The sequence below is a fragment of the Oryctolagus cuniculus genome, chromosome 8, assembly GCF_051225735.1.
Source record: "Oryctolagus cuniculus isolate XC-2025 breed Fujian yellow rabbit chromosome 8, ASM5122573v1, whole genome shotgun sequence".
NCBI lineage: Eukaryota > Metazoa > Chordata > Mammalia > Lagomorpha > Leporidae > Oryctolagus > Oryctolagus cuniculus.
Genome location: NC_142874.1, coordinates 57234146 through 57250578, shown reverse-complemented (window position 1 = coordinate 57250578; position 16433 = coordinate 57234146). Strand labels below are relative to the sequence as shown.

The following is a 16433-nucleotide window of genomic DNA, read 5'->3' as shown; positions in this document are numbered from 1 at the left end:
TCAGTTGATAACACCTACAGATTTAAATGCAGCCTCTGAAATGGGATAAAATATGTGCAAATCATACATTTTTATGGGATTCAATATATAATATGTATACATTCTGATTAAAAATGGGTAAAGGACTGGAGTAGATTTTTTTCCAAGAACGTATATGAAGGATCAATAAACACAATAAAAGATGGTCAATATCATTAATCACTATGTATATGCAAGTCAAAACCACACAGTGATACTTCCTCATACACATTCATATGCCCACTATTTAAAAAATAGAAATACCCAGCATTGATTAGAATAAAGAGAAATTAGAAGTCTTAATTATTATAAGTGCTCACACAAAGCAACATGTTGTACAAATGGTGAAATGCAAAAACACGAAAAAGCAATATTCAAAAAATTCTGGCAACATAGTAGTAATATATTGGTAGTTTTGCCTCTTGAGTGTATAACCAATTGAGAGCTGTGGTTCACTACCATTGGCCAATATCACACAAAAGAGTGCTCTATGTCATGGTGCTAGCCCAAGAAAGAATCAAAATTCAAAGGACAGTTTCCATTGAATGTATATTGCTTTAAACTATTTTTTTTTGCTTTACCTAGAAACCTTTCATTTTAGGAATATAACTGTCATGCATTTCATAAGTGCACTTTAGGAACATAATGATTCTTCCCAACCTACCTGCCCTCCCATCAGTGCTCCCACTTCCTCCTCCCTCTCCTATTCCCATTCTTATTTTTTACTAGGATCTATTTTCAATTAACTTTATACACATAAGATTATTCTGCACTAAGTAAAGAATTCAAAACAGTATATAAAAAACTGTTCCTCAACAGTTGAGACAACTGCTCTTCAAAAAAATTAATTTTTTTTATTTATTTGAATGGTAGTGTTATAGGCCGGCACCGCGGCTCAATAGGCTAATCCTCTGCCTGCGGCGCTGAAACACTGGGTTCTAGTCCTGGTCGGGACACCGGATTCTGTCCCGGTTGCTCCTCTTCCAGTCCAGCTCTCTGCTGTGGCCAGGGAGTGCAGTGGAGGATGGCCCAAGTGCTTGGGACCCTGCACCCACATGGGAGACCAGGAGGAAGCACCTGGCTCCTGGCTTCGGATCAGCGTGGTGCACCGGCTGCAGCACACTGGCCGCAGCAGCCATTGAGGGGTGAACCAACAGCAAAGGAAGACCTTTCCCTCTGTCTCTCTCTCTCACTGCCCACTCTGCCTGTCAAAAAATAAATAAATAAAACAATTTAAAAAAATAAATGAAAGGTAGTGTTATAGAGGGAGAGAGAAAGAGGAAGAGACAAAAAGAGATCTTCCATCCTCTAGTTTACTCCCCAAATGGCCACAGGGGCCAAGGTTAGGTCAGGCTGAAGCCAGGATCACAGTCCTCCATCCAGGTCTCCCAAGTGGGTGGCAGTGGGAACCCAAGAATTCAGTCTATTTTCTACTGCTCTCCCAGTAGCACTAGTAGAGAATTGGATCAGAAGTGGAGCAACCAGGACTCAAAACAGGAAATAAACAGGAAATATCGGTGTTGGAGGTGGTGGTTTAACCCACTACACTACAATACTGATCCCCGCATATTGTTTTAACACCACTGTAGAGATAACAAAACAAACCATCCTAAGTCAAGGACATAGGGTATAAAACAAGATTTTTGTGTCTTCAACCCATGTTCTCTAATTATAGTTCCTGGAGCAGTGGCACAACTATCACCTGAGAACTTCTTAAAAATGCAACTTTTAAGCATCTCCCCTAAACTTATTGAATAAGAAACTATGGCAGATGAGCTTGAGACCTGCTTTTTATAAGAACAACCCTCAGGTGATCCTTATGTACATTAAGCTTTGTAAACCATGATCCAAACATACTGATTTGAGATAAATGAGGAGTTAGAGATCAAGATTTAGCTAAAAACATTGAGTTCTCGGGGACACTTGCAATCCAGATGGGATGACATTGCTATGAACACCTGGACAACAATTCTGCTTTTCTAATATATTGAGGAAATATGCAAGTACTTCTTAACATTGAGTTCAAGAACCAGGAGATCCAGAAATCTTAAATCTGTACACTCTTCTGGAAAAATAGGCTGATTATAAAAGGACAGGGCCTCTGAGAATGAAGTGTAACTTGGCATAAATTCTAACAATTACCTGAGCAACCTCACTGGAACATCTGTCTCTGATGTGTGCATCCAGTTTATTCCCATAAACCCTTCATCTCCTTGGATAAATAGTTTTTATAACTGGGCCTGGCTTCCTAACACCACTCTATGATCATGGAGAACACTGGGAAAAGTCTATGGCAAATTTGTGTAATTTCATGGCTAATTGCATTTGTCAGTGATAATTTCAACTTTTTATCTTCCAATTCTATCTGCATTTGAGAATAATTCCATTTTGTTACAACACATATATAAATTAATGGTCCATATGTATCATTTCTAACCCTTTTATGGCATAACAATATTTCATTGCGTGTACATAGAATATGTGGCAGTAAAAGTTAGAATGATGGAAAATTCCTTCCTTTAAGAAAGTACTATGTATATATGTATATATTTGTGTATATATATGACTCCACATAAGAATAACTAAGCTGACATTAAAAACTACATAAGTATTGAACTGTTAAAAATACTATACAAACAAGAATTCCTAATAGTTTTTATCACATGCATGTCTATTTTTTATAATTCGTGATTTCAATCGCTTCTCAGCCTTTGGCCAAGATCAAGTGTAGAATCTGTTCTTATCAGTATAATTAGTGACTTCTATACTAGAATACAACAAATAAGTGTCATAATTTCTGGTGTCAGAAATAAAAACTAAAATAACATTCACTGGAATTATAGAACAAGAAAATAGAAAGTATTAGCTGTAAGTGCCAAAAATGCATTTTAATTCTGTAATAACATGGGAGAATTTCAAATCTCTTAGTGCAAAAATTAGTTGGAATGTATTGTATGATGCAGACAAAGCAAATCCTCAAGTGCTCCCCCATGTCCAGCCATTTTATGCCATTGCTGTGAGTTGTAGAATTTAATTTTACTCTTATCTTGTAGATTCCCTTGGTATTTAGCAGTAGAGGTAATTTTCCATCGCTGTAGCTAGATTATAAACTTCCCTTGCCACATCCCAAATTGCACTATTCCGTCTGTCAAAAACAGCTGGGCTGAGTAAGAAAATAATACTAGTCGATTAAAAAAATGCAATCTAGAAATGTGAACTATTTGATTACACGAAAATAGAAAGTTTAAACTAATCATTTGCTAATCTTCTCACATCTTCTTTGAAACAGCTTTTGATTAAAAGGTTACCAGAAACATAAAATTTGTGGATACTGAATGGTTCTTTTGATGGGAAAACATACAGTGTTTTCTAAATGCGTTGTTAAGTAAACTATGGATGATTTCAGTGAAATTATTTTTGTTTACAAGAGGGATTCTGATACAAACTGAGCTAAATTCCTTTCAACATCAAACTGCATTTGAGTTAGTTTAATGTTAGTCATATAAAAATTGTAAACAAAACAATTCTGAAATTATTAAATTTGGATCCAAAAATGTAAAATGTTCTTGTGTCTCTAAATTGTTCATTGCCTTATTTTACTAGAGAATAACTGTTGACAAACTCATTTCCTATAATGAGTTTCTTTGGATCAAATGTAAATTAAAATGCACAAGAGATATATAGAGTATGCTCTTTTGGTTATGAAGTTGGTTTCCCACATACTGTCTACTAGGCTTTGAAAAGCAGAGGCTACTTCAGACTTTATGTTAATCACTACCAAGTATGAGTGGTATATAAATCTCAAATCACTGGATAATATGCAGAAAAATTAAGCATAAACCACTTAATAGAAAACAGAAGTAAAAAGGAAATAAAAATAAGGAAAATACAAATAGGAAGTCAATAATGCCAAACGTATAAATCGCTGTTGTAAATATAATTGGTCTTTTAGAAAGGTGATAATGGGATGTCTCAAAAGGCAAATCATCTGCAAGACTAAATGGTGTTCTTGGGGAGTACTGTCAGTTCCCTTGCTGTTAGCACACCAATTGTGCCAAGAAAACTGACTAGAGACTAAATCCAGGCATTTTGACAAGAGATGTGGGCATCCCAAGTGGCATGTTAACTGCTGTGCCACACACCTGCCCCTAACTCAGCAACTATCTACTTCGGAGCTCATTCTTCAGAAGGTTCTCCCACTGTGCCTCTTGCATTCTCTCAGACACCAGGTTTCAGAAAGTATTATCTTTAACAGTCAGTTGCACTTTATGTGAATTTACTTCAAGACGGCCCTCTACACTCTCAAATCCAGTATGCCTTCCATTGCAATGCTTAACCATCCTTTAGTCATCGCAGGTTATTTATTCCAAATAAAAGTCACCCTAGTTGTACTGCTGCATAGACTGTATGTGTGGTCCCTTCTTTCATAAGAAAAAGGGCAAAGACAAAAACCTGTCTTGGTAATTGTCACCACTTTTTATTCAGCTTCTTCACTATTGACCTGTGCACAGACTTGCTCTTTCCATTTTGATCACTTTCTGTGCCCTGCTAATACCTATTACTACTCTGCTGCCACTATGATCATTTCTGTTCGATTTTGTGGTTGTTGTTCTGGTTTCCTGCCCAGTATTTCCTGTATCCAGGTTCCATCAAGCTATCCAATTATGAGTTTCTGCATATTTTGTATTGAAATCGTTCTCATTTACTTTGCATTACGTTTGGATTTAAAAAGGAAAGAAACTCAGTCCATTAATTGCATATAATGAATGCAATTTACCCTTTAATTATCCATTTAGCTTTAAAACAAAACACAGAACTGCTGTTTATATGTTTATTTCTCAATGAATCTTACTGATTATTAAATTAGCTGTATTAACATTATATAGACTTTAGCATATTATTATATATCATATGTTATATGGAGATAAGATATACTATCATTTCCATAGGTTTTCAATGAATGAAGACATAGATAGGCAGATGAGTGGATAAAGAAGATGTGGAGTATATACATAATGAAAAATTATTCATTCAGCCATAAAAAATAAGTAAATCTTGTCATTTCCTGCTTGGTTGAGCATAGAAGACATTATGCTAAATGAAATGAGACAGATGCAGAAAGACTAATAGTCTATGATCTCATGTATGTATGGAATCTAAAAAAATTCAGGTGCCTGCATTGTGGTGCATCTAGTTAAGCTGTTGCCTATGATACCATTACCCACATTGGAGCACGGGTTCAAGTCCTTGCTGCTCCAATGCCAGTCCAGCTTCCTGTTAATGTGTCTGGGAAACTAGTGGAAATTGGCTCAAGTACTTGACCCCCTGCTACCCACATAGGAGACACAAATGAAGTTCCTGGCCTCTGGCCTGGACCTGGCTCAGCCCCAAACTGCAGGCACTGGGGAATGATCCAGCAGATGGAAGATCATTGCCTGTCTGTTTCTGTTTCCCTCTTCTTCTGTAAATCTTTCAAATTAAAAAAAAAAAAAAAACAATACAATTAACTTAAATTACATTAAAAAGTTTAACTGTAAGCAGAGCATACAGTGGTGTTTCCAGAGTATGCAAGGCGGGAAAATGAAGAAATGGTGGTAGCAAAGCACAGACTTTCAAGATGACTGCATTCTGGGGAGTCTATGTTCAGCATGGGAAGGATAATTCATAATGCTGTATTGTTTGAATTTTACTGAGAGCAGATCTCTAGTGTCATCATTCCCCCCAACACACAATGAATGTGTTAATCAATTTGATTTTCACAGTCCTTTAATGATGTACATCTATCAAACCATTACCATAATATACATTGAATATATCCAATTTTCAGTAAAGGTATAAAGTATAAATAAAAGGATCAAAAAATACTTTAAATTGTATGTAGACATTTTTTCTTCCCATTACTGATCCCTACTTTGTAAATATAAGTGATTATACAACATTGTATTAAAAAGTTGCAAAAATAGGTTGTAATATGATCTTGTACAAACTATTTGTATTAGTAATTTTTCTTCAAATTAGTCAAATGAGTCCACACTCAGGTTCTATTCATTTCATATTAAAATAATGTAAATGCATCTTCAATAGAGAATACTAGTGAAAGCACTCTCAGAAATATGGTCTACTGTTATTTACAAATACGTCTTAATAGTATTTTATATTAAGTTCCTATTTAAATGTATATTGGTGGTTGGATATATCATATATTTCAATAATTTTTATAAAAGTGATATTAAGACCTAATTTCAAACAAACAAAACACTATCTTAAGTATTAACATAGGACAAAATACTAATTATATTATTTATGGTTAAAAAGAAAGTATATCAAAATTATTACCCTTATTTTACCTACTAAACAATAAATGAAATACTGGGTTTCATTCTAAATCCTTCAATTTCTACTTGAAAATGAAAATAAGTGTGCATCAATCAACATTTTCATAAAAATAACTTTAACTGAAGACATAATATTTTTGTTGATTCAATAACTGGCACTTCAGAATATATTCTAAAAATAATGGAATTCTGGGGCAGGTGTTGTGATACAGTGGGTTAATCTGCTGCTTGGGTCATACACGTACCATATGATAGTGTCTGAGATGAAACCCTGCTTCACTCCCCAACTGGTTGCCTGCTAACGAACAAGGGAGGCCGCAGACGATAGCACAAATCCTTGGGCTTCTGCTACTGATAGGGCGGACCTGGGTGGAGTTTTGTCTCCTGGCTTTAGCCTGTGCTAGTCCCTGTTATTACAGATATTTTCTGGAGTAAACCAGTGGATGAAAGATCGCTCTGTCTCTGTCTCTCTGCCTCACTTTTTGTTACTCTTTCAAATAAATAAATAAATCTCAGAAAAAGTGGAATTCTACTTTCTTTTTTTTCTAAATCTGGAAAAAAAGATCACTGCAGTAAACAGGATACAATGATCTTTCATAGTGGTGGGCATTTTACAATGCTTTACATGATGATTTTACTGTGATTAGGTAGAATTTGCAGTATAAATAAACAAAGAATACTAATTATCATATAATCGTATTTGTGCATGTACTCGTATTCATGTTCCATTTGCTTTTATTTCTTTTGGTAGAGCTAGAAGTGTGAATATGTAACATCATTACAGAACTACTCAGTGTGATGGTCAATTTCATGTGGTCTTTCGGCTATGCCAGTATCCTCAAATTATGATCAAACACTGTAGATGTTGCTGTGAAGTTATCTTCTATGATTAACATTTAGGTCAGTAGAAATTCACGAAGACAGATTAACATCCTAAATATGGATTAGTGGGATTCATCCAATCATTTCAACGCCTTAAAAAGTAAGTCTTTCCCCAAACTGGATGAATGAAAAACAACACCAACTCTTCCTTTGCGTCTCCAGTCTTTCAACCTGACCTGTGTTGGACTTGCCAACCCCCCAAATTAATAAAAGCCTTTCTCTGTCTCCCTCCCATTCTCTCTCACACTACACACACACACACACACACACACACACACACATCTTATTGGTTCTCTTCTATGGAAGAACCCTAACAAATCTACCAACAGCTACTACACCAATAATTACATATAATTCTGCCAGAGACAGAAAGAGAGAGGGATGAAGAGACAGAGGGAAACAAAGATAGAGACAGATTTAACACAGCTATAGTTGTTTAAGAGATTTGTTTCTTTGGAACAGGAAATATTCAACATTCACATCTTAGTGCAGCAAACAAAAAATCTGTTAAAATGAGAAGGCAATTGAATGTAAAATTTGTTTATGATATTGCAAACTGAAGTATTTTCATTCCAGTAAGTTCTAGTAGGATTGCTTATAGACATTTAAAGAAGTCTGCCAGCCAGTGAAAAGTATGAAAAGGGAGAGTCCATCAGATCGAAACAGAAAATAAGGATGAATAACATTGACTTTAATTTTATTGCCAGAACTAGTAAAAAGTAAGGTGACTAGAACGTACTTATGTCATGGTGGAGGGTAAATGCTTGCTTTGTTTTTCTAAAGACAAATATTCAGCACACATTTATAATTTAAATTTTTTTTGGTATGAACATCTGTTGCTAAATCATTGTTTTTGTAGTAGAGCAAATGTAAAGCATCTTTTACCTTAATTAAATCATTAAGGGGAAAATGGCCAAAAGCATAAGGCGTTTGAGAACACTGATTTTAACCACATCACTAGGAACAGAGTGGTACCTTGTTCTCTTTATAGCTGTGTTATAGCTCCCCGTGTAATTCAATTACAGCACTGCACTGAAGCCTATCTGCATAGCATTAAGTGTAGTTAAGCTTTCCAGTCTCTAGAGGTCTCTGCACATCACTTTTTCACTCTGCCATTCCTGCAACAAAACCTTCCTAAAACACACTTCCATGTGTGAACAGAGCTGCCACTCTCCCATGAACTCAAATTCTTTACTCACAAGATTTGTCTCATCCTTACATGTTAGTTTGTATGTCATCCTTACCTGCTAATTTACATATATATTTTATTATAAGGCATTTGGTAGAGCCAAAAACATAGAAATGAAAAAAATTTCCTGCTTAATGATTTTGTAACCCACAAAAGGAAGATCTTAGCTTCCTGTAATTATCTCAGTGTCCCTATTGTGAAACCATTTTTGTTACATGAAATGTGTCATAAAATGTACACATTATTTATGATTCAGGATAGTGTATGATACAGTACACAAAGTTTAATACAATTCTGCAAATATTTTGAAACTACTTTAGGATGAGAAAGCCAAATAAATATCATGAATGATAATTCTAAAAATTAAACATGACTAAATCTTCAATTTCAACATGTCTCACATAAAATTGACACCCCATCAGCGAATATGTCTTGTATATAAATTAGCATTTGCCACTTGGCTCAACTCCTGAGAAAGGCAGAAAAGAATAGAGCCTTGCCTTTAAAGCCTAAGTTTTATTCGCTTCAACTCTTTCATACATGTCAAGATGGAGAACATCTCCTCCCTGGGAGTCTGGTTTATAAAGAGGGTTAAACTATACTGTGCACCTTGCAAAGCAGAACATATCTATTATTCTGGATTGTGGACCAGCTGAAGGCTAGCAGCACATTTTGACATAGTAATCACAGAAACCTTAGTATATGGGAGGTCTGGAAGGGAGAGATTAGGAAATCTTTTGGGAAATCTAGGGCTGGGAAATGCTATTCTGTATCTCTACTCTATAGATATTTTCTAGGTTTTTGTAGCACACAATGTTTATGACCAACCGTTACTTTGATTCAAAGAGTTAGTGCTGGGTAAATGATGGTATTTCAAAATGCTTGTGGGAAATAAGGTTAAAAGATAAGTCTATTCTGGTGTAAAGAATTTTGAATTCCTTATGTAGTTTTTAATAATACACTTCTATCATGAATCATGATTTTTTTTTTTTTTTTGACAGGCAGAGTGGACAGTGAGAGAGAGAGACAAAGAGAAAGGTCTTCCTTTTGCCATTGGTTCACCCTCCAATGGCCGCCACAGCTGGCGCGCTGCAGCCGGCACACTGCGCTGATTCGAAGGCAGGAGCCAGGTGCTTCCTCCTGGTCTCCCATGGGGTGCAGGGCCCAAGCACTTGGGCCATCCTCCACTGCACTCCCGGGCCATAGCAGAGAGCTGGCCTGGAAGAGGGGCAACCGGGACAGAATCCGGCGCCCCGACCGGGACTAGAACCTGGTATGCCGGCACCGATAGGTGGAGGATTAGCCTAGTGAGCCACGGCGCTGGCCATGCATCATGATTTTTTAAAACTCCTCACATGCATGGACTGAGGACAGTTGTACATATTAACTTTTGTCATCTTCAAATATATAGGATGTATCAATAAGTAACTTTAAAGAAGAGGAAACAGACACAATAAGACTAAGACATTTTATAAAGTCTGTATAACTAAGTGAAGGAGCTGGAATTCAAATCCCTACAGTGTGTTTCAAAACCTGGAATTTTAACTCTTACATACTTCTTCCTTTTAAATAGATACCAAGATACCTTGTTGCAAATGTCAAGAGGAAAGATATGGGATCAACCAATCATATCTTCTAAAAGAAGTATCTTTCTAAGTTCATGTGCTAAACCACAGCTGGAGGGTAGTGAAAACATTTCAGCAACTTTCTATGTCACTAAGATTTCCAACGAAATGACTAAATAACACTGTGACGTACAGACTTTTCTCTGCTTAGAGACAGGTATTAAAGAGACATTCCTCCTCACACCTTTATTCCTTAAATCAGAGCAATGTTATAGACTTATATAAAATATATGTAACATATACCTCATTCACTTGAATGGGAAAGATAAGTAACCAAATTATACTTTCTTATTGTTTAGGCATTCCCAGAAAAGACATATAATGTCTTTATAACAAGTTTATCTCATTCCCTTTAGGGCATTTGGAGAATGAATAAGCATATGGGAACTCTTTCCATGTCTAATTTTTCCTCTCTATCTCTTTGTCTCTTATTATTTTTAAGTATGAATTTAACCAAAATTGGTCTAATTCCTAGACCACTCTTTTCTAAAATGGAAAAAATAATAGTACATACGTGATAACATTGGGTGGATGAAATAAAAATATTTTTAGTAGAACAACAAGCAATAAATGTCAATTATAATTTCATTAGGATGAGGGTGGTGCTGATTTCTAGGTTTTATTACTGAAGTTGGTATTTGTACTATGAAGTATTGTACAGTTTTTCACTCCTCCCTGTTGTCAGTATGGCCTTGGTCATTCTTAATAGATGGCTTTACAAATTAGTTCAATGAAAAGACTGAGATATTCAGCAAGAGTTTGGACTGTGGCCTCACACTCTCAGCAATTTCCATGATTCTCTGACACAACTTTGTTTCTTTATTTCTCTCCACATTCTTTTTTTCCTAGAACATTAAAAAAGTATTTAATTGACAGTGAGAGAGAAAGATAAGGTTATTCCCACGCATCGATTCATTCTTCAAATGCCTACAACAGCCGGGGCCATGTAGGGGCCAGAGTGGGAGTTGGGGTTCTCAAACAAGGTCTCCCATGTGGGGAAGCAAGAACCCTATTACCTGAGTCATCATCACTGCCTTTCAGAGTCTGCATTAGCAGGAAGCTAGAGTTTGGAACCGGAATCAGGGAAAGAACTGAAACAGTCTGATATGGCTGTGGGCATCTTACCGACTAGGCCAAACACCTGTCACATTCTGATTTGGGTTAAAGAGATTTTTTTATATACCCTTCTTGTTGATGATTACTAACTAAAATTATCTCTGGACTTTCTGATGTACCAAAAACTCAAAAGAGAAAAATAAATAAAATACTTTTTAGCCACAAAATAATCTCATTTAATTTAACAATTTCATTATTCTTCCAGTCTTCTTAGAAAGTCTTGAAAATCAGTTGAGTACTGACTTCTCTTAATTACTATAGCCAATTAATAAAAAAAGATATAATTTAGTGTACATATGTTCTTTTCTTTTTTCTCTATAATAACAGAAATTATGTACATACAGTTCATTATTACAACCAAGACACACCTTATTTTTTCAACTGGCATTCATTAATTAAAGATGTGATATTTGACTAATTAACTCCTTCCAGGCTTGTGAGTTAGAAGGAAATATAGAAAGTAAATATTTAGTTCTTCATTAAAAAAAGTTTAAAAGTTAGGTACAGTGGCAAACAATACAAATATGATAAGATATAAATATAACATAAAAGACTTTATTAATTTTTTATTAAAAAAAAGTGAAGGTTGGACATTTTCTGTGATAACTACTAAATGTTGGGCAGTTAGTAGAGTTTTTACTTTGGCCTTAAAATTTAGTTAGAAGTTAGATATATACAGCTGAAATCAGTCCTTCCTGGGTAAGAATGTCATAAAAAATAAGAATTCATAGAGAAAGCATGAGTGAATCCTCTCTAGCCATGGAAAAATATATTTGCCATTCTATTTTGAAAGCCTAGGGACTCCTGAGTATTTTTACAATATATTCACTATTTGTTTGATAATAGGCATTTTCATGAAATTTTTGAAGATACCTCTTAATCATAGACTTCTACGTAGATTTTAGTACCAAAATAAAATTGCTTTCCATTCCATATTCCATGAACTTTTTGAACTAACCTTGCACCATCTCTTGAATTTATTTTGATATTCTCTGATAAAATGCATTTTAAAATCAAAGATCTCACTGTGTAATACATATGAAATAATATTTCATGTGCATTTAAAATGTGTTGCTAATGAAGCCAATGCTGAAAAAATACTTGGAGGAGTGGAGTCTCTTAGAAATTTAGAAATTATAAAAAGAAAACATAATATTTCCAGTCTCTCAAAATTCCTTCAGAGTTATCATAACATGGACATGGTTACCATATTTGCAATTTACTGATAAATAGGAATATTGAGACACAATTCATCCAATATCTGCATAAAATTTCCTGAAAATATGCTAGTGTTTAAAAAGAAAGGAAACAACATGCAGAGATAGTTGGTTATATTTATTGAACTTACCTGTAAATAAACTCTCCATTGTTCTTTCTGTATAGTCAAGATTTAAAATCTGCATTTATTCAGTTTACATTATTTTCACTCTCCTACTTGTTCATTTTCTGGCACCATTTAGTATTGTAAACATCTCTGGCCTAATTTAAGCAGAAAGCACTTAAAGATCTCCACAAATACACTGAAAATATGGAATTCTGCATAAGCTTTTTTATTTTACCATTATCAAAAGGTATGCAACAAGGCTGGTGCTGTGGCACATCGGGTTAAAGCCCTGGCCTACAGTGCCTGCATCCCATATGAGCACCAGTCTGAGTCCTAGCTACTCCACTTTTGATCCAGCTCCCTTCTATGGCCTGGGAAAGCAGCAAAGGATGGCTCAAGTCTTCGGGCCCCTGCACCCACATGGGAGAACTGGAAGAAGTTCCTGGCTCCTGGCTTCGGAACAGCTCAGCTCTGGCCATTGCTGCCACTTGGGGAGTGAACCAGCAGATGGAAGACCTTTCTGTCTCTGTCTCTTCCTCTCTCTGTAACTCTTTCAAATAAAATAAAAATAAATCTTTGAAAAAAAAAAAAAGGTATGCAAGTAAATGGCAATCGTCAGTAAGATCTCAAGTTTCTACAATATTAGTTCTTATTTGTTTTAGCTTCTGTTCTTGATCATCCATCCCTTGAAATGTAATACTTAAGTAACCTATTTATACATCTTTGATATTAATATTTCTCCAAGAAAATATGATTTTCTGTGCTGGCAAATTGGATTTCCAATGACATTATTAATCATTTTACAATTTTCCAGTCTTATTGCTCTGATTTTTTTTCTAATTTATAAACACTTGCATTTTCTATGTCCTTGATATACTAAAACAGATAGAATCTCTGTTATAAACCATGAAATTCATAAAGCAAATCTGAGTAGCAATTACCTGTAATCTTGCAATATTTATATATGCACACCTACAAAGGAATTTCAATGCAGCTTTGTAATTTATTAGAGAAAAAATGATTTGAGTAGATCAGTGAGATACAACTACACTTCAAGGACACACATGCATAAATTACTTTGGTTGAATTTTCACAAGGACATCCAGTTTTTTAAAGAGTAAGAGTAAGTTTGGGTGTGAAGAGGTTGAGTTACAAGATAGACAACAGGCTGTGTCTAAATAGTAAAATAGATAAAATGGATTACATTTGCTTTTAACTCCTTTTAAATGTACCTCCCTCATGTTATTATGTTTGACATGATATTTTTTAGAACAGATTTTATTGTCTTTCTCGTTGTAGCATATATGGCTAATGGTGTTTATATTCACAATGCATGCCAGTGTTCCAAGTCTTTTCTTAGCATACTGTCCTCAATTGTCACTCTAAATTAGAGAAGTAAAGCAAATATTGCACATTCTGTATATTTGAGAGTTTTAAGAAATTTCACTGGTTAGTAATTTTATAAGATTATGAATAGACTTAAACACTTAAAATCTTCAATTTTTATTAGTCTATTTAATTGCATTTTCATTTTAAATGACTTAAATTCTTAATGAGTTTTTACTTTTTCCACATATTTATTTCAGGAACAATATAAATAAGATAAGCAGATAATCACTTTTAATGTGTAGGAATATACAAAGTCATACTCTATTTTGTAAAGTAATAAAATCAGCAGATGGAATCCCCCAAGGAGTCCCCTCACTTTCTATACCCATGTATTGGACATGCTGCTTATAGAACTCTGTTCATCCTCCTGTGGTTGTGGATAAACTCTGTGCTTTTCGTACTTTCTCTCCTCTCCTCTGGATTCGCTACAACTTTGCCTGCTTCAGAGCATTGAGACAATGACTCAAGCATGTTCATCCTCTTTCGGCACTTCCCATTTTGCTAGTAATCCTCATGAATTCAAACTTCTCAGTCTGCTTGATGGGCAAACATTAATTCACCAAGCAGATTGCTCCAGTCTTCAAACACTTCCTTGAGTGTTTGGTTTCTTCTAATGTTGCCGGTGACCCCTACTCTGTCTCCTTGGTTGTTTCCTCTGGTTTTCCTACAAGTTCATGTTGGAATGATCCAGGTCACTCACTCTCTCTTGCATAAACTGACTTAGTGAGTAATCTTATCCCACTTCCATGCTTTAAATGTCATATACCTTCTAATGACTTCCAATGTTATAATTCCAGCATAGCTATCTTCCCTGAATCTGGCCTCCTATGTTTAAAAGCCAGAAAATGGGTAAATAGATAACTACTGAAAACATTAAATTTAACATGTTCAAAACCAAATTAGATGCAACATTTTCTCAAAGTCCTGCCATTACACAAATAGCAATTTTGTCCTTCTTACAGATTAAACCAAATTCTGGAATTTGTCTTCGATACATCTCTCTCTTTAATACATCATATCAAATTTATCAGATAAATCATCTAAAATAACCTGAATCAAATCACTTGTCATCAGGTCTACCACTATCCAACACTTGGATTACTGTCATATGTTAAAGCAATATCCTAGCTGGTTTACAGTCTAGACTCATCACATGAACTATAATCTATAATGATTGCAATAGGTCGTAACTCTGTATGTGCTGTCTCCTTAAAACTTGATACACATTTCTGTGTGACTTATTAAAGTCAAATGGCCTCATAATGTCCTAAAGTTTACCAAAGTCAGCATCATCTTCTACTATCCTGTGCTTAGTTCCGTCTCTTCACAACCATTTTCATTACTAAAGACCCCTCTGATTGGAATGTTCCCCTGGAGATCTGTAGATTCATTGGACACACACTTTTACAGAATATTCATCTTTTATTTTGAAACTTACTTAATGAATTTCTTCATTGATTTACTGAAACTCAGAATTTAAATTTCACCAAATCTGTGTCATAAAGAATTCAACACAACACTAAAGTGGTATTTTACATGTTTATTTGAACTTAAATAAGAGTTAGAATTACTAAATTCTGCTAAAGTAGTATTCCAAAAATATTGGTGCAAATGACTTGCAGCATTAGAGGCTCTGTGTGTATGTGGAGGAATATACATGCATAATCATCAGGCATTTTGTTTTCTACATATGCACACAACTATCACAATATAAAGATGGAAAACTTGAAAACCTGCTAGATTGGGGCTGGTGTTAACACCCTGGCCTGAAGTGTTGGCATTCCTTATGGGCACCAGTTCGAGACCTGGCTGCTCCACTTCCAATCCAGCTCTCAGCTATGACCTGGGAAAGCAGTAGAAGATGGCCCAAGTTATTGGACCCCTGCACCTGTGTGGGAGACCAGAAGAAGCTCCTGGCTCCTGGCTTCGGATTGGTGCAGTTCCGGCCATTGTGGCCAACTGGGGAGTGAACCATCGGATGGAAGACCTCTCTCTCTCTCTCTCTCTCTGCCTCTCCTCTCTCTGTGTAACTCTGATTTCAAATAAAGAAAGAAAGAAAATCTGCTAGATAAATTTCCAGAATTCCAGTTGGAAGAAACTGTCTCTCTCGTCAGTAACAAGTCAACCTTGACTTTTTAATATGGTGCTAAGAAATGAGCAATAATAATAATAATAGTAATAGTAATAAAAGCAGTCTTGCTATGAGAAGTCAGTTAGCACTGATAGATAAAGCCAAGGACCACTGAGGTCCTGTGTGACTGTGCCTTCTTGAGTGCTTGTTCTCACCAGCAGGATGATTAATGAGGCACAGTCAATTCAACTGAGACACACAGGATGAGTAATTCTTCAGTCAGAGAGAAAGCCAACATGAAAATATTTTTGACTACATAAATTACTCAAGCCTTGAGGCTTACAGGAAAATAATAGTATAATTTTCTCAAAAGTATAGCTAATAAAGGAAGGATTAAGAAATACAAATGGCATTGTAGGCTTACCAGATAGCCACACAAATTAATGAAATCACAGGTAGAATTTCAGAAGAAAACAGATAATTA

At 35.3% G+C, this 16433-nt stretch overlaps 1 pseudogene; it reads left to right on the top strand.

Annotated features, from left to right (window-relative positions):
* The first annotated feature begins 2714 nt into the window (after nt 1–2714).
* LOC127483365 (U2 spliceosomal RNA) lies at nt 2715–2839 on the top strand (annotated as a pseudogene).
* Nucleotides 2840–16433: the final 13594 nt, after the last annotated feature.